The 23,928-nt window shown below is 38.7% G+C and overlaps 1 long non-coding RNA gene across 2 annotated transcripts in view; it reads left to right on the forward strand.

Annotated features, from left to right (window-relative positions):
* LOC142433976 (uncharacterized) overlaps positions 1–22,217 on the forward strand; it is a 126,097-nt gene extending 103,880 nt beyond the window's left edge. For both annotated transcript variants that reach the window (XR_012781101.1, XR_012781102.1), the window contains exons 3-5: positions 19,248–19,321; positions 19,414–19,535; positions 21,773–22,217. This is a non-coding gene — a long non-coding RNA (uncharacterized LOC142433976). The remainder of the gene's footprint in view (positions 1–19,247; positions 19,322–19,413; positions 19,536–21,772) is intronic.
* The last annotated feature ends 1,711 nt before the right edge of the window (positions 22,218–23,928 follow it).

Below are 23,928 nucleotides of genomic sequence, written 5' to 3' on the forward strand. Positions count from 1 at the left end.
CTGCTAAATAGAGTGAAGATCATGTTATAATCCATCAGTTCAGTCCCTTTTTATTTCAGGGTACCATATCCCGGGGCCCGCTTACCTAACAACACAGATAGCATTGGTCTTCAGCTTTTGTGTCTGAAAGGTGAGCATCCTAAAAGTCCCCATTGCTTTTCCTGTATTCAGGGATCATGTGGTCTACTGCCATCACCAATCCCACCACCCCCACTGTTACACCTTTAGACTTTCAGTGTGCCCCTCTTGTACGAGTAACCCCCAACCAGTTCAGATGGGGTCTCAAATGGTGCCCCTGAGTCAGTCAGGGTTCTTCGGGGACTTTGTGGCTTCCCTTCATGACTGGTGTGCTACACTTGCCTCTTGGTTTGTTCCGTGTGGGTGAATCAGACCAACTGCTATATCTTCAGGGCTGTCCTCTGTAGCCTTGTCATCTAGGGAAAGGATAACATGTTTTGAGCTGAGACCAGCTGGGTAGTCATCTTTGGGAATGAGCTGTTCTGAGCAGGTACATCTTCCCCAAGGACTGGCACACCAGAATGAGGTCTACTCCTGCTCTCCCTTTTTTATGGAGATATAAACAATACTTGTTCTCCCCTTGGGTGGGTTAGTCCTCTGACCCTCATTGCTGTCTTTTGTCTTCCCCAACCCCTCTGTGGGTCTTAAAGGTATATGGGGGTGGGGGAGATGCCTTTCAGAACAGGCGCTATCTGCATCTGATTTTGATAACATATGAATCATTGATTTGGTCTGGCTCATGCCAGTGTATCTGGTCCGGAGCCCAGGAGTGGTATGCATCTTCCTTCTGCCCATTCTGCTGTTTGAACTTACCTCAGTGCATTTATGATGTACTTGATCTTTTGTGCTTGCATAACTTCATTCACCATACTATCCTCCCACTCTTTTCACAAGGTGAGATGTTTCACTGTAGCATTCAATTGAGTGTATATACTGGAGTTTATAAAATCCATTCATCTATTTTTTAAAATCATTTTTGGGGGCTCATACAACTCTTAGCACAATCCACACATACATCAATTGTGTAAAGCACACTTATACATCCACTGTCCTCATCATCCTCAAAATTCTCGCTTTCCGCTTGGGCTTCTGTAATCAGCTCCTCATTTTTCTTCACCCCCCCTCATTCCCACATCCCTTATAAATCCTTGATAATTTATAAATTATTATCATATCTCACACTGCCCGGCGTCTCCCTTCACCCCCTTTTATGCTGCTCATCATCAAGGGAGGAGGTTATATGTAGATCCCTGTAATCGGATCCCTCTTTCTCCCCCCACCCTCCTGATATCACCACTCTCACCACTGGTTCTGAGAGGTTCATCTGTCAATGGAAATTTATGTTGTTTCCAATTTTTTTTTTGTGATTGTGAACTGTGCAGCAATGATCATTAGAGCAGGTGTCTGATCATGGTCTGTTTCTTATTTTCCTGGGTTATGCCCAGTAGTGGAACTGGTGGATCATAAGGTACTTTGATTTCCACCTGTTCTAATTGTGACTAGAAATCATTTTCCACAGTGGCTGTATGTATCTACAAGACCCCCAGTAATGAATGAGAGTACCTATCTCACCACAACTGCTCTAACATTTGTTGTTTTCTGGGATTTTTTTTGGGGGGGGGCAGGGATATTGTATTGAGCTGCCTTTATGTGTGTTAAGTGGTATCTCAGTTATTTTGATTTTCATATCCCGGATGGATAATGAATGGGAACATATTTTCATGTTTATTAGCCATTCGGGTTTCCTCCTTTGTGAATCTTCTGTTCAAGTCTTTTGTCCACCTCCTCAAGGGTTATTCATGTTTTCTTGTTGTAAGGTTGCAAGGTTCTGTAGATTTTAGTAATAGGACCTTTGTCTTATATGCCATTGCTAAATATCTTTTCCCTGTCTGTGTGCTCTATTATTACTGTCTTGATGAAGTTTTTATATGTACACAAGTATTTTATCTTTAATATGTCCCACTCGTCTATTTTATCTTCCTCTGTGTGTGTATCCTTCCTTGTTGCTGATAGCCCAAGTATTCCCTGCACTAAGGTTCTTAGGTTTGTCCCAATTTTCTCATTAAGGATCCTGATAGTTGGGGGCATTACCTCTATGTTTGTGATCCACCTTGAATTTGTTGTTGTGTATGGAGTGAAGTAAGGGTCTTCCTTCATTCTGTTATAGATTGATATCCATGTTTTCCAGTGCAATTTTTTAAAAACAGCATCTATTTCCCTTTTGATATTTTTTGACTCTTATCAAAGATCAGTTGCCATGTGTGCTTGAAAAGAATGTGAACTTTTTGGCAGTTGGGTAGAGAGCTCTGAATATGTCTATAAGGTCGAGTTGTCTAAAAGTAGAGTTTATTTCTGTATCCTCCTTGTTGTGCTTCTTTCTTGTTAATATGTCTTTCTCATTTCACAGAGTGTCATATTGAAGTCTCCTATTATGATTGTTGACCCTGTGATTTATTTTCATCTTTTGAAGGAATTTTACAGATCTCTCGTTAGTCACATGTATGTTTGGAGACTCATTCAACTTTCAGAAGATGATACTCCATTCTTTCCTCTTCTTCATAGTCTCTGCTGATAAATCTGAGCATATTCTTATCTGATTGCCACTTAGGTGGTTGCATTTTTTCTAGCTGCTCTTATGATTTTCTCCTTTTCCTCAAAGTTGAATAATTTTGCTACTATATGCCTTGGTGTGTTATTCTTGGGATTCAGTCTAATTGGTGTCCTCTTGGCTTCCTGGATGATTGTCTGATTCTACTTCATTAAATTCAGGAAGTTATCTTACAGGAATTCCTTCACTATTTTGGCTCTTGATATCTTCGTTATGTTATGCCCTTGTTTCCAAATTATTCAAATATTGTTTCTTTTCATAACATCACTCACTGTTCTCGGGTTTTCTTCAGCTTCTTTAATTATTTTGTTTGTCTTTCACATTTGTTGAATTCTGCTTGGGTATCTTCAAGGTCACTGATACTGTTAGGGAGGTCTTTTTTTTCAGACATCTTATTAGGGGCTCATACAACTCTTATCACTATCCATACATATACATACACCAATCGTATAAAGCACATTCATGCATTCTTTGCCCTAATCATTTTCAAAGCATTTGCTCTCCACTTAAGCCCTTTGCATCAGGTCCTCTTTTTGTCCTCCCTCCCCATTCCCCCTTCCCTCATGAGCCCTTGATAATTTATAGATTGTTATTTTGTCATATCTTTCCCTATCCGGAGTCTCCCTTCCCCCGCTTCTCTGCCGTCCATCTCCCAGGGAGGAGGTCACCAAGGAGGTCTTTTATAGTCATTTTTTTTCTGCTGTATCATCCCTTAACTCTTGTATTTCCCTTCAATATGTGGACTTTATCCTCTCTGTTATTTCATCCTTTTTCTGTATGGATTTCCTCATATACTGTTTGACTCTAAGCAGCATTCTGAAGATTTCTTTCTGTGCCGGTTCATAGTCTGCAACATTTCTAGGTTCAGGTCCTCCTCAGACATTGTGATTTGTTTCTCTTACTTTCCTGTAGTGGCTACTGATGTGGATTGTTTTCTGTGTGGCATTTTGGTGGAACTTAGATCCCTATGTTTTCTTTCTTAGAGGCTTGTAGAAATGATTCTAAAGACTACCTGGAGTCAGCTGAACTGTTGGTTCAACCTACATCTCTAGAGTAGACTACCTCCCTAGACAGCCAGAATTATATATTTGGAGGCCAATATGGCTGGCTCTCTCTGGCAGCACTTACGGGGATATTGCAGGTTGCAAGGGTGGTGCTTGAGAGGCTAATTGCATGTAGCATGGGCTAGTGCTCATGTGCCACACAGTGTGGGGGCGGGGGGAGCTACTCAGGGGGCCTGGACACAGACTGGCACTGATTGCTAGCAGCAGCACCAAGTCTGTCATGAGCAGTAAGTGTGGCACTAGGTAGGCAGATCATGCATAGGTTGACTGGTGTTCACATCTGCTTCGGGGTGGGAATATCTAAGGGAACCTGGGTGCGGAGGGCTATGGGGAATACGTATTTAGTTGGTAAGTTGGTGCAGAATAGGTATTGTCAAGATGTAGGAAGTAGGTTCTAGAGGTTGTGATGGTTGGGGTGAGTGATGGGTGTATTAAATCTACCAGACTCCCTTATCAACCCTGTAAACCATGAAAGGTAGAATACAGAACTTTAATTATTTGTGTTTATAACAGAAGATACCTTTATAGTAGATTGATGCACAACTCTGAGTTTGCCTCTTCTTAAGCACTGTCCCAAGGTAGATATAGGTCATTTTAGTGGCTTCCCCAGTAAGGAGGGGCTTCAGATAACAAGGTGGTCTGTGTAGAGTCAATGGGACCCCGTGTTCCCTGGCTACCTTGCTGGGGGGTGGGGTAGGAAGTTCACCCAGTAACCCTGGCATGATGCATGCCAATTCTTGTAGCAGGAAGAGGAGCCCTGCATATTCTTTCTTAGAAGCTAATAAGTCTAACAGTTATCTGGAGGCAGCTATGTCATGAGTTCAAGTTGCACCTCTGTCTTTTTTGGGGGGGGGCTGGCTCTCTCCCCAGAAAGCTGCAATTTTACTTGGTAGGTTAAAGGAGGTTGTGTGTTGTGGATGTGAAGGTACCACGTTCCAGAGGTTATCATGGTTGGGGTAAAGGAAGATTATAGTGAATCCTCCAGGGTCCCTTGTCAACCCTGCATATTATGTAGGGACAGTGTTTGGTGGTATGATGCTTTACTACCTTGTGGTTTGTAGGGTGTCAGAGAGTGGGTAAGATTCAGGCTAGGGGGATGATTTGGTGTCTGGTATTACTGTAAGAACTGTATTCTAGTGATTTGAGTTAGTTATTTTGAGAGAATCTACCTCTGGTGAATCAGGTCAGAGGGGATGGGGTTTGCTCTTTTGGGATGGTGGAGGTGAACAAGTGGGGTTGAGGGATGGGGTGTATTACTATCGCCTACCTAAGTAGCCTAGGGGAGTTGGAGTATAGCAATGTCTTAGCTGCCTGGTGTCTTATGTGGAAAGCTTGTTTTGCTGACTTGCTTTTGTGAGGTCTCTGAACACTCTCTCAAAGAGCCACCTAGGACTCTTTGTCAAGCCCAACCTGTTTTGTTTCTTAGGGGCTTCTAGGGTGTCCTGGTATTAGGGTTTGTTGCACTGTCTTCCAGGGAAGGGGGATTAGATTGGCTCACTGCGTCTGCAATCTCCCCATCTCTTGCTCTTGGCTGCCCTACCAACTCACTCCCACGCAGCTCCATAGTCTGTGCTCTGGGAATCTGTGATCTGCCTTGGGGAAATAACCCAGGTGTTTGTAATAGGCAGTTGCCGCTCCTCTCTGATTGTATTAAATTTGTGTCTATCTTTCATGACACCACGCTGGCAGGCCACATGCAGAGCTGGGGAGAAGAGGAAAGGGGTGGATGATGTGGTCTCTCTGGTACTGGCTGGGAAGGGGAGGTAGCAAACTTGCAAATGCACAAGCAGAGAGTGGAATGCTGGAGTGATCTCTCATGGTTGGTTTTCAGAGGCTCTCTGTGGGCCTGGAATTATGATCCACACTTAGATAGCAGCCTGGGAAAATTACAGCATGCTGGGACATCTCAGATTTAGGGTGCAGGAATGGGTAGCAGACGCCTCCTTCTGGTCCTAGAAAGGATATGGAAAGGCCGTGGGCAGGTGCGGTGAAGTTAGAGTGCTGCAGCAAGCTCTTGAATCGCTCCAAGGGTGAACATTGTAAGGGGAGGTGGTCTGAACTACAAAGTAGGACACGGGGATTATATTTCTAGCATGTGTTTTCCCAATATTTGCCTCCCTGCCTCTTAATTTTTCAATCTAACAACAGGAGCACCAGGCGGGTGATTCTACCTTGGTGCCATCTTCCTGGGAGTCTATTATCTTTTTGTGTGTGTGTGATTGACTTGTTTCACCCTGAAAGGATAATACTTTTAGAATTAAGTTGCACCTTATGCAAAATTGAAAACATAAAAAAACTCCCTACTGTGGAGCCAAGGTGGACTCATAGTGAGCCTACAGGACAGGATAGACCTGCCCTGTGCATTTCTGTCACTGTAAATGTTTACGTGAGCAGAAAGCCCCGTCTTTCTCCCACAGAATGGAGGGTGATTTTGAACTGCTGACCTTGCAGGTCACAACCCAACACATGACCACTATGCCAATGAGAATCTGTGCATCTTACATAAGCCATGATGTGTACAATAATCTCATATGCATGTGAAAGTTGGAAATTGAATAAGGAAAACCAAAGAAGAATAGATGGATTTGAATTAAGGTGTTGGTGAAGAATATTGAAAGTACCATGGACTGCCAGCAGAATAAGCAAAACTCTCTTGGAAGAAGTACATTTAGAATGGTCCTTAGAGGAAATTGTCTCACATATTTGGACATGTTGTCCGGAGAGAACATTCCCTTTAGAAGTTCAGAAGTTGCTGGTCAGGGAAAAAGAGGAAGATCTTCAACAAGATCGGTTTACACAGTGGCCACATGGATGAGCTTAAAACATAACAATTGCGATGATAGCACAGGACTGGGCAGTGTTTTGTTCTGTTGTACACACAGTCACTATGAGTTGAAATGGACTCAACAGCACCTAACTACAACAAGAAAATGTCCTCCAAGTTCATGCATGTTATGAGGTATTTGGGGATTGATCATTGTTTTTTAACTTAGCACATTATTCTATTGTATGCATATACATATCATAATTTATTTATTCATTCCTCAATTGGTGGGCATTTGGGTTGTTTCATTCTTACTATTATAAATAGTGTCAATGAACATGAGTGTGTTTATTTGTTTTGTGCCATGACTGTACATTATATATACTTAGAACATACTTAGTAATGGGATGGCTTGGTCATTTAGTATTTCAATTTTCAATGTTTTAAAAGAAGTTCTATAGTATATTTCACATAAGTGGCACAATTTTTCAGTTTACTCAGGGTTCTGGACTCTCCCTACCCTCACCACTATTTGTTAAGTTTTATTCTTTTAAACTAGGCTGATAATGTCACGATGAGATGATATCTCATTATTGATTCGACTTGCATTTCCTAATGGATAATGATCATGAGAAATTTTGTTCATGTTTTTAGTAGTTTTTCATGTGTTCTGACCATTTTCAATTGGATGATTTGTCTTTTCCTTATTGAAGTGCTGAAGGTTTCTAGAAAGGACCACAGCCTCAAGAGTTCCACTAGTCTTTATCCCACCAGTAGGCTTAGTCTTCTTCATGCTTTCAAGTTTTAGTCTACATTGTTCTCTCAATCTTCAGGACGTTCAAATCCCATCTGTTTCAGAGCAGTTGGTAGTGGTAGTGGGAACCATCTATTTTCAGTCTTACAGATTTGTTTTACTTTGGATATTTCTATATTACAGTGAGTTTTGGTAGCATTCCTGAGGTTGTTATTTCTCATTGTTGGTTCTCTATCCAAAGAATTCCTTTAGTGTTTCTTGTAAGATTGGTCTGCTTTTCACAAATTCCTGTTATTTCCACTAATCTCGAAATATCCTAGTTTTGCTTCCATATTTGAAGATCAATTTTATGAGTTATATTGTTCTTCCTTGGCAATTGTCTCTTTCTTTCAGAGTTATATATATATATATATATATATATAAACCTATTGGCTTCTTTTCTGTATGGTTTCTGAGAAGAAATAATAGTTTAGTATTATTGGTTTTCCTTTTTAGGTAACACTTTGATTTTCCTATTCTATTGTTAGGATTCATTCCTTGTCCATAGTTTTGGAAAGTGTGATTATGGTGTGCCTTGAAGGTTTTCTTTTGAGGCCTATTCTGTTTGGATTATGTTCACCTTCTTGTCTTTCTTTATGCTAGGGAATTTTCTTCTGTGATTTTTCAACAATGTGCTCTGTGCTTCTTTTTTCCTTTTCAAGAATCCCAATAGCATGTAAGTTATTCGTCTTGATTTTCCCCACATAATTCTTAGCCTTTCTTTTACTTAAAAAAATTAAAAATTTATCCTCTGTCTAACCAGAATTGAGATATTTGTCTTCAAACTCACTAGTTAAGCCTTCCATTGGTTCAATTTTACTCTGTCACCCTCTCAATGTATTATCAATTTCTGAAATTTTGGTATTAATTTTTTGTTTTCCTATTTGTTGTTTAAAACAATTTTTAATTATTTATTCTATTAACTTGTTTTTGTTGTTTTCATGAACTCTTTTAGTTGTTTTCTTTTTCCTTTTTAAAATCATTTTATTGGGGGATCATATAGCTATTATCACAATCCATACACCAATCCATTGTGTCAAACACATTTGTACATATGTTTACATCATCATATTCAAAACATTTTCTTTCTATTTGAGACCTTGCTATCAGCTCATTTTTCCTCCTCCCTTGTCCTCCCTCCCTCCCTCCTTCCCTCCCTCATGAACCCTTGATAATTTATAAATTATTATTATTTTATGTCTTACACTGACCACTGTCTCCCTTCACCCACTTTTCTGTTGTCTGTCCCCCTGGGAGGTGGTTATATGTAGATCATTGTGATGGGTTTCCCTTTCTTCCCTAAATTTCTTCTTCCCCTCCTGGTATCACTACTCTCATTATTGGTCCTGAGGGGTTGTTTGTCTATCTTCGATTACCTGTGTTTCAAGCTTTTATCTGTACCAGTGTCCATGCTCTGGTTTAGCCAGATTTGTAAGGTAGAATTGGGGTTATGGTTGTGGGGAGGGGAAGGAAGCATTAAAGAACTAGAAGAAAGTTGTGTGTTTCATCAGTGCTACACTGCATCTTGACTGGCTCGTCTCTTTCTTGTGACCCTTCTGTAAGGGGATATCCAATTGTCTATTGCTGGGCAGTGGGTCTTCTCTCCATGCTCCCCCTCATTCACATCTATATGATTTTTGTTGTTGTTCTGGGTCTTTGATGCCTGATACCTGATCCCATTGACACCTCATGATCACACAGGCTAGTGTGCTTCTTCCATGTGGGCTTGGTTGCTTCTCAGCTAGATGGTCGCTTGTTTATCTTCAAGCCTTTAAGATCCCACATCAGCTTTCTTCACAACATTTGCTTATGTACCCAATTTGTCTTCTCGGACTGAGTTGGGAAAGTGAGCACCATAGAATGCCGGGTGAGTAGAACAAAGTGTTCTTGAGTTGAGGGAGTGCTTGGGTAGAGACCCACTATCCGTCTGCTATGTTAATACTTAACCTATAAATATATGCACATTAATCTATTTCCCTGATATTATGTATAAATATATTTACATATGTACATGCCTGTATTTAGATGCTTACAAATGTCACTTACCTGTTTTCTGTTACTTTCCTCGTCTCACTATCATCTTTGACCTTCATTCAGGCTTCAGTAATTCTTCTCGGCTACATTGTCCTTGATCAAGTCCTACAAGGCACCCCATGCCCTCCTCCCCATCAATTTTAGATCACTTGCTGTTCCCTTGTCCCTGGGTTTGTTGACACTCCCCTTACTTTCCCCTGCCTCTCCCTCTCCTCTGGATTGTTTATCTTGCCTATCCTATCTAGATAGAGATGCAGAGATAATAATAAGCACCAAAAAAGAGCGAGCAAAAGAAAACAAACAAACAAAAAACCCCACACCAAACAACAGCAAAATAACCAATGACAAAAAAGAAAAGCCTATAAATAGGCCATGCAAGCTCCAGGATAACCTTGCCCAAAGGCTTGGCAGCAGCAGTAGATGCAGGGTGATGTTCTAGGCAGTTCCATTGCCATTGCGCCAGAGTTTCCCAGAGGGGCCATCTATGGTCTTCTGAGTGTCAGTGATGGCATGGACTGTGGTCATGAGTTTCTCTACAATTCCAATTATCATGCATGATCTTGGGCAGGGGGCCAAGCAGTTGGTGGTGCAGGTAGCATTACTAACAATCTCGAGGGAATTGTCATACTTCTTAAGCCCATCCCATGAGAGATGGTTTCATGCCCATCACAAACATAGGGGCATCTTTAGGAGGGGCAGAGATGATCACCCTTTTGGCACCACCCTTCAAGTTAGCCCCAGATTTCTCTGTGGTTGTGAAGAAACCAGTGGAATCTGACATACTTGGCATGAACTTCACCCCATTTAATGTTGGTGGGAGCTTACTCCTGGAATATGGAGATGGACTTCCCATTGTTGATAAGCTTCCCATTCTCAGCTGTGAAGGTGCCATTGCACTTATCATGGGTGGAATCATTCTGGAACATGTAGACCATGTAGTTCAGATCAATGAAGGGGTTATTGATGGCAGCAATGTCCACTTTGCCATAGTTGAAAGGAGTCCTGGTGACTAGGCACCCAAGTAGCCCAATCGATTTACTCTGACCTTCAACATCTTGTTTCCGGAATGTGACTGGGACTGCATGGGAACAAGAAGATGAGGCTGCCTGTCTCATGAGGAGGAGCAATTAACTAAAATTACTTCTTTTTATTTTTCTTAAAATTACTTCTTGATATGAAGCTCTTTTTTTATACACAGATGAGTCGCACTGAATTTTTGTTCTAGAAAACCCGGTCTAATACATAGGTAGTATTGATATGTCCACAAATTAAGAACATGGGATATTCTTCCATTAATAGAGGTCTCTATTCATTGCTTTTAGTAGTGTTCTCTAGTTCTCTTTGTACAAGTCTTTTATTTCTCTTGTTAAGTTTCTTCCTAAGTATTTCATCTTTTATGTGCCTATTGTAAACTGTTTTATTTACTTAATTTTTCAAAACATTTCATTAGTATACAGAACTCTGATTGATTTTTGTATATTAATCTTGCATCCTACCACGCTGCCAAATCTCTTGAGTTTGTCCAATAATGTTTTTTTTTTTTATAGAGTTTTGGGATTTTCTATATATAAAATCTTATCATCTGGTAATAGTGAGAATTTCACTTCTTAGTTACCATTATGGAATCTTTAGGTTTCTTTTTGTTTTCTAATAGATCTGGATAAGACTTCCATCACAATGTTGACTAAGAGTGGTGATAGGAGCATCCACATCTGTGTTCCCATTCACAAAATGAGTGCCTTCAGTTTCTCCCTATTGATCTAGTTGTTGGCCATTGTTTTGCCTATATAGCTTTTATATTGTTGAGAAATTTCCATTGTTGATATTTTGTTGAGTGTTTTTATCAAGAATGGGGGTTTTATATTTTCAAATACCCTTTTTACATCAATTGATATGATCATATGGTTCTTATTTTTTGTTTTGATTATGTGTTGTTGTTGTTAGGTGCCACCCAATCAGTTCCAATTCCACTGTTCTGTTTCATGCTCAGAATTATTCTCATGTTTCAGTCAATTGTTGCAGCCACAGTGTGAATCTACCTTGTTCAGGCCTTCCTCTTTTACCTTTCCCTTCTACTTTACCAAATATGATACCCTTCTCCAGAGACTGGTCTGTCCTGACAACATGCCCAGAGTATGTGAGAAGTCTCTCCATCCTTGTCACAAAGGGATATTCTGGTTATACTTTTTCCAAGACAGATTTCTTTGTCCTTTTGGCAGGCCATGGTATTTAAGTATTCTTCACCAGCACCATGATTCAAATGCATCAATTTTTCTTTGGACTTTCTTGTTCAATGCCAAACTCCTGCATGCATATGAGCCAATTGAAATAGCATGGCTTCAATAAGGTGCATCTTAGTCCTCAAGGTAACTTTGTTTTTCAACATTTTAAATGGCTCTTGTGCAACAGATACAACCAGTGCAATTTGTCATTTGGTCTCTTTTTTGCTGCTTCTATGAATGTTGATGTGGGTCCAAGCAAGAGGAAATTCTTGACATCTTCAATACTTCTCCATTGTTGTTATCTCGATTTAAAATGATATTTGTTCAGGTGTGAGGTTTTTGGTTTTCCTATATTGAGTTGTAGTCCACACTAAATGCTGCAATCCTTGATCATCAGCAAGTTCTTCAAGTCCTCCTTACTTTCAAGGAGGAGGACTGCATATAATAGGTTGTTAATAAGCATCCCTCCAATCCGGAGACTGCATTCTTTTTCATATAATCCAGCTCCTTTGATTATTTGCTCAGGATACAGGGTGAATAAGTATGGTGAGAGTACACAACCAATACATATACCGTTCCTTATTTTAAACCATGCAGTATGTCCTTGTTCTTTTCACATAACAGCTGCTTCTTGATCCATGTACCAGTTCTTCATGTTCACAATGAAGTGCTCTGGAATTCCTATTCTTCTCAAGGTTACATGTAGTTTATTATGGTCCACAAATTCAAATAATTTTGCATAGTCAATAAAACACAAATAAACATCTTTCTGGTAGGCTCTGCTTTCAGCCAAGATCTATCTGACATCAACAATTATATCCCTTGTTCCACACCCTCTTCTTAATTCAACCTTAACTTCTGGAAGTTCCTTGTCAGTATCCTGCTGCAACTCTTGATGGATAATCATCAGCAAAATTTTACTTGCATGTGATATCAATGATATTCTATAATCTGTTGGCTAAATAGCTATCTTCCAAATTTCCTAGCATAGACAATTGAGTGCTTTTAGTGCTTCATTAGCTGGTGGAAACATTTCAATAATATTCCATCAATAGCAGAGTCATGTTTTTGCCGAATCCTATTAGTGCAGCTTGAACTTCTTAATTTAGAACCCTTTGTTCTTGCTACCTCTTAAAATGGTTGCATGATAAGTATTTCTTTATGACAAAGTGGCTTTGTGTATTCTTTCATCTTCTGATGCTTCCTGCATCATTCAATATTTTGCTTATAGAATCTTTCAATATTGCAACCCAAAGTTCGAATTTCTTCTTCGGTTCATTCAGTTCAAGATAGGCAGAGCATATTCTTCATTTTTGGTTTTCTTAATCTAGGTCTTTGTACATTTCATTAGAATTTTTACTTTGTCTTCTCTAGCTGCCCTTTGGAATTTTCTACTAAGCTCTTAACTTTCATCATGTTTTCCATTTGACTTAGGTAGTCTATGATTAAGAGCAAGTTTTAGAGTTTCTTCTGACATTCCCTTGAATCTTTTTTTCTTTTCTGCCTTTTAAATGACCTTTTGTTGTCCTCATGAATGGTGTTTTTGATGTCATCAAGTATGTAATCAAATACAGTTCATCAAGTGCTCTGTCATTAGTGTTCACTGTGTCAAATCTGTTCTTGAGATATTCTGGAAACTCAAGTGGAATAGACTTAATGTCATATTTTGGCTCTACTGAACTTGTTTTCATTTTCTTCACCTTCAACCTGAACTTACATAAGAGAAATTGATGGTCTGTTCCACAGTCAGTCACTGGCCTTGTTTTAACTGCTGATATTGAGTTTCTCCTTTGTCTCTTCTCAAAGATGTAGTTAATTTGATTTCCGCATATTCCATCTGAAGAAGTCCATATGTATAGTTGCCTGATGTGTTGTTGGAAAATGGTATATATATAAAGAAATATTGGCTTCCAAAATTCTATCATGGCATGTCCAATGTTGTTTTTATTACCAGGAATATATTTTCCAACTACTATTCCGTCCTCTTTGTTTACAACTTTTGTATTCCTATCGCCAAAGCATTTTGATTGAACGTTAAATAAATTTTATTCTGAAGACGATGTTAAAATACTTCAATATATGCATTACTAACTTTAGTGGTTGGGGAATAAATTTAAAATTTTTTAACTAGGCTGGGCTCTCTAGATAAGCAAAAGCAGTGACACTCATTTATGTATATAAAAGAGTGTTATATCAAGAAATGATCTTATATCAAGAAGACATCCAGCCCAGCTCAACTCAAGTTCTCAAGTCCTATGTAAGCTGGGGCCCGCTCCAGACTCATGTAGCTGCCAGCCAATGGTGCATAAAGGTGACTCGGGATGCAAAAAGATCAAAAGACATTGAGTGATGGGTCAAGTGCATCCAAAGTCAGTGGAAACATGGCATGGCACCAATAGCTTTTAGGCTTGGGCAACCCATATGAAGTTGCCCCTGGAGTCAGGCAAAGTCTCAGAAAGCAGCAAGTCATAGGGGCAGAGAGAAAGAAGTAAGTTTCCAGTTTTTCCCTTATAAAAATTCTATACCCTCAAGGATGCATCATCAGGCTGTGACCTGATTGATAAGTTGGACTCCACTCATACACTTTCACATGAATACAAAAACCAATAACTAAACTCATTGCCATTGAATTTGTGCCAATTTATAGCTAACCTTAAGGACAGGGAAGAGCTGCGCCCCCTGTGAGTTTCTGAGACTGTAATTTTTCACAGAGATAAAAAGTCTTGTATTTATCTTATACAACTCGATATAAAATCATCCAATTACAATAGCTGTAGTGACTAGATTTACTTGTATGCATATAGATATTATCCTATTTCAGACAGCATTTTATTTCACAATCAATATTGAAATATTCTCTCTACTCTGAATGCAATCCAATTCCTCTTTAATCTGTTATATACTGTATAGGGAATCCTAAAACCTTAAAATAATGATTTTTTTCTGATTCAAAATGGCCAATATAAGTCCATTTAAGGTCATAAATATCTACAGTGTTGATCTTTATATGGTAGATTACATTGTTTTTCTATTGTCGAATCATCCAATGTACCTGGTATGAATCCCACTTGATCCTATTATATTATTTTTGATACATTGTTGGATGAGATTGACCAATATTTTGTTGAAAAAAATGTGCATCTATGTTCATTAGGTCTGTAGTTTTCTATCTTGGTAACTCGTTGCTTAGTAATTAAGCTTGCTTCATAAAAGGAGTTTTCAGATATGCTGTCTTTTTATATATTCTGGAATCGTTTGTGTAGAATTGGTGTCAAATCTTTTATTAATGCTTGGTAGAGTTCCTCACAGTGAAGCCATCTGGCCTTGTTTTTTTGTTTGTTTGAGGGTTGTTTTTTTTTTAACTGTCCTGACATAATTCTTTTGTTATGGGTTGTGAAGGTTTTCTACCTCTCTCTATGTTAGTTTCGGTAGATAGTGCATTTCTCGAAAACTTTCTGTTTCATCTCGGCTATCAGATTTGTTGAATGTCTTCCATAATAATGCTTTATTATTTTATTTGATGTGTATATATTAGGATGCCATCCCTTTCATCTCTTAATCTTGATATTTGCATCTTATTTTTTTCCTTTATGAAATTTGTTAGTGGCCTATTTTTTTAATCCTTTCAAAGAACCAACTTCTTGTTTTGTCATTTTTTGGGTATTTTCTGTTTTCAGATTAATTTATTACTCCTCTAATCATTATTTATTTTTTCCTGATTATTTAAATATTATTTCCCTTCTTTTATCATGGGTGCAATTGATTGCTATCAATTGTTCTCTGCTAATTGCTTTTGCTGTGTCCCAATGATTTTGGTATGTTGTGTTTTCATTAATTTGTTTGAAGGATTTTTTCCAGTTCATTACTGATTTTGCCAGTTACTCAGTACTTGTAAAGCAGTATGTTGTTCAGTTTCACAGATTTGATTCTTGCACTTGCTATTCCTATTGTTTAAATCTAATTTTATAGGATTGTGATGTGAGAAAATTAATGGTAAAATCTCAATATTTAAAAATTTACTAAAGCTTGCTTTGTGTTCTAACATATGATCTATTATAGAAAATCTTAATTATACACTAGGGAAGAATGTATACAGTGTTGCTGTTGTTTTTAACAGAATCCTCTGTATATGACCAGGAAATCAAATAGTTTAATTATATTGTTTAGTTCTTCTGTGTCTTTATTGAGTTTACTTTTCTGATGATCTTACCTTTCTTGAGAGCAATGTATTGAATTTCCCTACTATTATTGTTATATTTTCTTTTTCTCTCTTCAGTTTTACAAGAGTTTGATGAATGTATTTTGAGTGTCTTTCATTAGGTACTTATGTTTATTTTGGTTATGTCTTCTAGTTCTCTTTTCTTTTTAATCATTATGTAATACCTTTTTTTGTCTCTCATGATGGATTTTCCCTAGAAATCTATTTTATAGAAGGATAATATTACCACTTCTACCTCTTGCTTTTTTATATGCCATTAGATTTGTATATATTTTCTATCTTTTAACTTTTAGACTGCTTTTGTATTTTTGTCTAAGCTGTATTTCCTGTAAGTGATAAATTGATGGGTATTGGTTTTTTTTTTATCCAGTGTGTTATTCTGTCTCTTGACTTGTGCATTTAATTCATTGACATTCAGTGTCATTATTGATATTTGTGCATCTCTTGCCATCATTTAATGTGCATATTTTAGGTGTTATCTGTTCCTTTGTTCTTCATATATTTCTTTGCTGTTTTGAATATTGTTTTAAGTGTGTGGGTTTTTCTTTTCTTTTTCAAAAATGTTTTATTAGGGCTCATACAACTCTTATCACAATACAACTCATCACAATCCATACATACAATATTCAAATATTTTCCAAATCATTTATCCTTCCTTCATAGCAGTCAGAGTTGCCCTTTCCTGCGTCTCTTTTTTTCTTTTCTTTTTAAAAACCATTTTATTAGGGACTCATACAACTCTTATCACAATCCATATATATCTCAATTGTGTAAAGCACATCTGTACATTCTTTGCCCTCATTATTTTCAAAGCATTTGCTCTCCACTCAAGCCCTTTGCATCAGGTCCTCTTTTTTTTCACCTCCCTTCCCCCCTCCTTCATGAGCCCTTGATAATTTATAAATTATTATTTTGTCATATCTTGTCCTGTCCGACCTCTCCCTTCACCCCCTTTTTTGTTGTCCATCCTCCAGGGAGCAGGTCACATGTGGAGTTTTCTTTTATGTTGATCTCAAGCTTATCTGTTTTTGTTATTATCTGCCCAGAGTATCCTCTCTATTACTTTTGGTAATATTGGTTTGATTTCACAAATTCTTTAAGTTTTCTTTGTCTGGTAATATTCTCATTTCTCTCTCATATTTGATTGATGATTTTGTTGACTATTAGATTCTTGATTGACAGTTGTTTGCTTTCAGGGTTTTATATTTTTTTTTCTATTTTCTTATTGTCTGCCTGGTTTCTGCTGGGAAATCTGAGCTAAGACTTATTGGTTTTTCTTTGTATATGATTTTTTAAATTTTCTAGCTGCTTCCAGGATTCTCTAACTGTCCTTGTTATTAGAAAGTTTGATTATGATATATTGTGCTGTTTTAGGGTGTACAGTGTTGTTCTTTCAAACTGTTTGAGTAGTTATTTCCTCCTCTTTAATTATGCTAGAGGGAAGTTTTCATAGTATTTCTTGTATTAATTTCTCTGTGGATTGCTTTGTTTCTTCCTATTCTGGAATACTGATGACATATAAATTGTTCCTCAAGATATTTTGGCTTTCTTCAGAGTCCATTGTTTTCTGTTGGTTTTCACTCTTGAACATGTACATTTGATTCAAGAGATTTGTCTTCAAGCTCACTAATGTGACTTTCCATTTACTTGATTCGATTACTCCAGTCTTTTAAAGTGTATAATTCTGTTTTCATAGTATTGCTCTTCTTTGCTCTGCTTGGTATTTTCTTGTAAAGTTTCTTATAATATTTCTAGGTTTTAAAATTCATTCTGTTGTCCTTTTGTACTCTTTATCCATCTGTTGAAATTACCCCAAAATTAGTCTTTTGAATTATTTTTTGGTAGTTTCAGAGCTTTTTCTTCTTCAGAAAATTCTTTTGAATTCAGATATAAGATAGAAGTGTCTTTGTGACTGTTATTCCTTTTGGCATGGAGCATGATTGACTGCTACTTCCATGGCATGGTGGTGCAAAAATAAGGATGTAAAAGCTGTTGGGTTGTGTGAGGGGAGTTGTCTTTGTTGAGTGGTGCTAGAAAGGGGTATTAGAAATGACATCACTGAAGGAGATAGGAGAGAGAAGTGGAGAGGGAAAAAGTAGAGAAAAACAAAGAAAGACTGAGAGGGAAAATAGTAGTTTGAATGGAAAAGGAAAACAACAACAAAACGCTTTGATCCAAGAAGAAAATAAAATCACTAAACAAGCAAACAAAATAAATTTAAAAGTAATAGTAAAAATTTAAAAATAAGAAAAATGGGACTATTATTTAGAGGACAAACACAAAGGTGTAATAAGACAAGAAAAGAGAAATAAATAAAAAGAAGGGATTCTATTTGGGTGTATTCTTCCTTTGACCTTAGAGTACAGAGCATGAGGGACCTGGCTGGCTTGCCAGACAATTCCAGTACTAGGCTAGGGGCTGAACCTTTCCCATCCTGGCTGTTGACCAGGCAGCACAGGCCCTTAAGCTTAGCACTGGAATGTGCATGACCTGACTGAGGTTCTGTGTATTATGGTCCCTAGGTCTATAATCTGTCATACAGACTCTCGTTTGGGCACCAAGCTGCATCAGACATGGCTGGGGTATTGGGTTGCACACATCATTTGGATGCTGGGTATTGCTGGACCACATGTATCATGTGGGTCCTGGGTCAAGTGCCAAGCCAAGTGAATTCTTGCTGTTGCACCAGGTTCTGGGTCAGGTAGTGAGCTGGGTCAGTTCTGTTTGGGTAGGGAGGGCTTTGGTTTGAGTGATAAACAATGTGGCTCCGGGTTGTGATGTGAAGCCATGTGAGTTGCATGGCCTTTGGATTGAGTGCCAAGCCCTGTCCTGTGAGTCCTGTCTGGGGCACTGTGCCATGTATGTTGCATAGGCTCTGTGTTGGGTGCTAATTTCTTTTGGGTCTGAATGTATCATGTGGACATGCAGACCCCAAGATGGATGCTAGGCCTTGCTTGGACAATTAGCCATGTAGGCCCTGGGTTTGATACTAAGTCACAATTGGCCTGGCTGCATTTCTGGGTCACACATGTCACATAAGCTCGGTGTCATGTGCCCAGCCATGCCTGGCTTGGCTGGATTGCGGGATTGCATGTGTCAAATTGCTAAATGGCCAAATCATCCAGGAATCCTCCCATATGTGTGTTCATTCCGTCTTCCATCTTGCTTCAGTCAGATGATAACAATTAGAGTGAAAACTCACACCTGTGAAAGTTGAATTAAGAGATTTAATCCAAGTCCAGAGATGGGCTGTGTGGTAGGTTTTATGCCAACTTGACTGAGCCAAGATTTTCATTAGTTTGACAAGTTAAGGCTTACTAATCCCCCATGACATGACATAACACAATGTAATAACTCCATAATTTGATCTACAGCCAAATGAGCTATAAAAAGATTAACATGGAATGCAACCCCCTTATTCAAATTACAGCTGATGCAACTGAAATGAAATTCCTCCAGGGGTGTTTTTTCTTTCCAATATAAGTAGACCTTGTAGGAAACTTTGCTCATTTTTTTCTGTTTTAGAATCCTGAATGTAATTTATGAACCTCCGCTTTGGTGACTTGAGCCAACAGCCTTCCATATTACCTGCCAATCCTGTAAGTCTTCATAGGTTTTCCATATAAGTTGCTGATGGTGGGTTCATTTGCTTCCCCAGTCACAAACCTAACCTGCTGTCCTGTCTTTGCAGCCTGTAGTATTCCTGCCCATCCTGTGCTCACCAGCATCTGAAGCTACACAAGTCATGAAAAGGTTGCAGCTTAACATCTGACATGTAACCAGACTCCAGACTTAACCTGCTTTTACAATTGTGTAAGTTGTTTTCTTGCTATAAATTTATCTCTCTCTATATATATATGTATATGTAAATATAAACATATGTAGGCAAATATAGATAAATTTATATAAAGAAAATGGCTATTTATATATTTAACTATATTTGTACATAATTTATTAATATATTAATACAAATTGTTATATATTAATATAAATATATGTTTATATATAAACCATTCTTCATTCAGTTTTATATACTGTGATGGCTTGTGTGTTGCTATGACATTGGAAGGTATTTTGCTGGTATTTCTAATGACAGCAGGGTTATCCAAAATGAGTACGTTTCAGTGGACCTTCCAGAACAGACTATTCCAGGATTCTGCTGCCACTGTGAAGGAAGTTGTCATTGAAACTCTTATGAATAACACAGAAACATTGTCAGATACTGAAGTTCTAATGAATGTAGCAGAACATTGTTGGAGATAGTGCCAAAGAATGGGCACTTGAGTTTGAAGGCACTCAAATATGCCTCTAAAGAAGCTACTTTCTCAACGTAGAGTTTACCATGGTTAAAAAAAAAAAAACCCTAGGGAGTAATGTTTTCAGCGTCTTCATTTGCTTGTGGGGCATGACTCAAAATGAGAGAAAATAGCTGCAAAAATTATCTTTAATTTGAACTTGGAATGTATGAAGTATGAATCTAGGAAAATTGGAAGTGATCAAAAATGAAATGGAATGCATAAAGATTGATATCCTAGGCATTAATGAGCTGAAATGGACTGGAAATGGCCATCTTGAATGAGAAAATCATATGGTTTACTACTCAAGGAGTGGTACAATCAAGAGGTGTGGTCCTGCATTCATTGTCCAAAAAATAATTTGAAGATTTAGCTTGAAGTACAATGTTGTCTGTGATAGAATCATACCTATGCACATTCAAGAAACTCCAATCAATACAAATGCTATTCAAATTTAAACACCAACCACTAAAGCTAGTGATAAAGAAATTGAAGAACTCTACCCACATGTGAAATTGATAAAAAATACAATCAAGATACATTGATAATTATTGGAATGCAAAAGTTGGAAGCAAAGAGGAAGGAAGAATATTTGGAAAATATAGTATTGGTGATAGAAAGGAAGATGGAAATCCCATGATGGAATTAAGCAAACCCACTGACTTATTCATATCAAACATCCTTGGACAGCAAACATTTTGAACTCTATTCATAGCAAACACATGTGGATTTCTACAGACGGAATAGACAGAAATAAAATTGACAACATCAGGGAGAAGAGTATATTAAGAAGCTTAATATCCAAGCATTTGTCTTCACCGATCATAAGAAAATGTGGTGAAGAAAGCTGATGCTCCCACCAGGCCAGGAGGTCGATGTTCCCAATTAGAACAGCCAGTCAACAGAGAGGACCACATGACTGGCCCCACTATGAGACATGACGTTCCTCAATGACCCATAGCCCTACAGGTGACAACACCAGAGACACAGTGAGGGAATTGCACCCAATCGGATCCCTCCACACCGGGGAAAAACATTAACGGGGTGCAAAAGAACAGCAAGGGAATGGAGTGGCAAGGTCCCTAGGGAATGCTGAAGGTGGATTTGGGGGCCAGGGCGTGGTGCCCCAAAAGGCTGGACTGGAAAACACTCCTAAAGGCCAACAAACAATCCTTAAACTAACTACAAGCTTTTCTTTCTTGTGGTTTGTTTTGTTTTTATCATTGGTTTATTGTTGTTTTGTTGTATATTATTGCTTGGTTGTACTCTGTCTTGTTTTTGTGCATGTTACTATCTCCGTAGGTCTGTCTAATTAAGATAGGCTGGATGAACAATTGTAGGAGAAAACAATGGGACCGATATTTCCGTAGGGACATGGGAGACAGGGAGGTGGGGGGAAACGTAGTGGTGTTAATAGACCCAGGGACAAGGGAACAACAAGTGATCCAAATGGTGAGGAGGGTGTGGAAGGCCTGGTTGAGCATGTTCAAAGGTAATGTAACTAAGAGGAATTGCTGAAACCCAAGTGATAGTGGGACAGGAGGGAAGTCAAAGGAAATAGAGGAAAGAGCTGGGAGGCAAAGGGCATTTATAGAGGTCTAGGTAAAGACATGAACATATGCAAATATATTTATACATGAGGATTGGGAAATAGATCTATGTGCATATATTTATAAGGTTAGTATTAAGGTAGCAGAGGGACATCGGACCTCCACTCAAGTACTCCCTCAATGCAAAAATACTTTCTTCTGTTAGATTGGCATGCTATGAAGCTCACCTTCCCGACACAACCGCTGAAGACAAAGTGGGTGAACAACTAAATGTGGTGAAGGAATCTGATGTTGCCCGTCTATCAAAAGGTATAGCGTCTGGGGTCTTAAAGGCTTGAAGGAAAACAAGCGGCCTTCTAGCTCAGAAGGAACAAAGCCCACATGGAACAAGCACACCAGCCTGTGCGATCAAAAGGTGTCAAGGGATCAGGTATCAGTCATCATCAGAACAAAAATCTTACCATAGTGAATGAACAGGGGAGTGTAGAGTGGAGACCCAAAGCCCATTTATAGGCCACTGGACATCCCTTTACAGAAGGGTCTTGGGAAGGAGACGAGACAGTCAAGGTGCAATGTAGCAACAATGAAAAATACAACGTTCCTCTAGTTCCTAAATGCTTCCTCCCCACTGTCCCACTGTCATGATTCAAATCCTGTCTTGCAAGCCTGATTAGACCAGAGGATGTACACTGGTACAGATGGGCACTGGAAACATAGGGAAGTCAGGGCGGATGATCCCCTCAGGACCAGTGTTGTGAGTGGCAATATTGGGAGGGCATAGGGAGTGAGGGTTGGAAAGGGGGAACCTATTTCAAGGATCTACATGTGACCTCCTCCTTGGGGGACATACAACAGAAAAGTGGGGGAAGGGAGACAAGGGACAGAGCAAGATATGACAAAATAATAATTTATAAATGATCAAGGATTCATGAGGGAGGGGGGAGGGGGAGGGAGCAGAAAAAATGAGGACCTGATGCCAGGGGCTTGGTTGGAGAGCAAACGTTTTGAGAATGATGAGGTCAACAATTGTACAAATGTGCTTTACACAATTGATGTAAGTATGGATTATGATAGGAGGTGTATGAGCCCCTAATAAAATGATTTTTAAGAAAAAGAGTTACAGTCTCAGGACTAATAATACGGGCTCAGTAGAAGTAAATGCTTAGAAAATAATGATGGCAACATATGTACAAATATGTCTGATACAATTGATGTATGGATTATTATAAGAGCTGTAAGAGCCCCCAATAAAATGATCTTTTAGTACAAAAAAAAAAGAAAGCTGATGCTGCCTGGCTATCAAAAGATATAGCGTTTGGGGTCTTAAAAGCTTGAAGATAAACAAGCAGCCATCTAGCTCGGAAGCAACAAATCCCACATGGAAGAAGCACCCCAGCCTGTGTGATCATGAGGTGTCAAAATGATCAGATATCAGGTATCAAAGAACACACACAAAAAATCATAGCATTGTAAATGAGGGGGAATGTAGAGTGGGGAAGCAAAGACCATCTGTAGGCAACTGGACATCCCCTTACAGAAGGGTTGCAGGGAAGAGACAAGCCAGTCAGGGTGCAGTATAGCAATGATGAAATATAAAACTTTCCTCTAGTTCCTAAATGCTTCCTCCCCACCCAATATCATGAACCCAATTCCACCTTACAAATCTGGCTAGCCCAGGGGATGTACATGGTACAGATAGGAACTGGAAACACTGGGAATCCAGGACAGATGATCCCTTCAGGATCAGAGGTGAGAGTAGTGATACCGGGGCGGTGGAGGAGGGTGGGGTAGAGAGGGGAAACTGATTACAGGAATCTACATATAGCTTCCTCCATTGGAGACGGCCAACAGGAAAGTGGGTGAAGGGAGACATCGACAGAGCAAGATATGACAAAGTGATAATTTATAAACTATCAAGGGTTCATTAGGGACTGGGGGACAGGGAAAGGGAAAATGAGGAGCTGATGCCAGGGGCTTATGTGGAGACCAAATATTTTGAGAATGATGAGAGTAACAAATGTACAAATGTGCTTTAAACAATTGATGTATGTATGGATTGTGATAAAAGTTGTATGAGCCCCCAATAAAATGATTTTAAGAAAAGCACAGAACAAAAATATTTAAAACAAAAACATATAGGGCATGAGATGTGTCAGGTTCCTCATCAGTAAGAAGTCCCTTCTTCTAAATAGTAAATTTTCAGATATTCACACTGAATTAATGATGTCTTATTGCTGAAAAACAATAAACACTAATTTTAAAAAAAGAAGCTTAATATCATTAGTCAACATGAGGTCAGGGACTGACTCTGGAACACACCATCAATTGCTACTATGTAAGTTCAGGATGAAGCTAAAGAAA

Source organism: Tenrec ecaudatus, chromosome X (assembly GCF_050624435.1).
Source record: "Tenrec ecaudatus isolate mTenEca1 chromosome X, mTenEca1.hap1, whole genome shotgun sequence".
Lineage (NCBI taxonomy): Eukaryota > Metazoa > Chordata > Mammalia > Afrosoricida > Tenrecidae > Tenrec > Tenrec ecaudatus.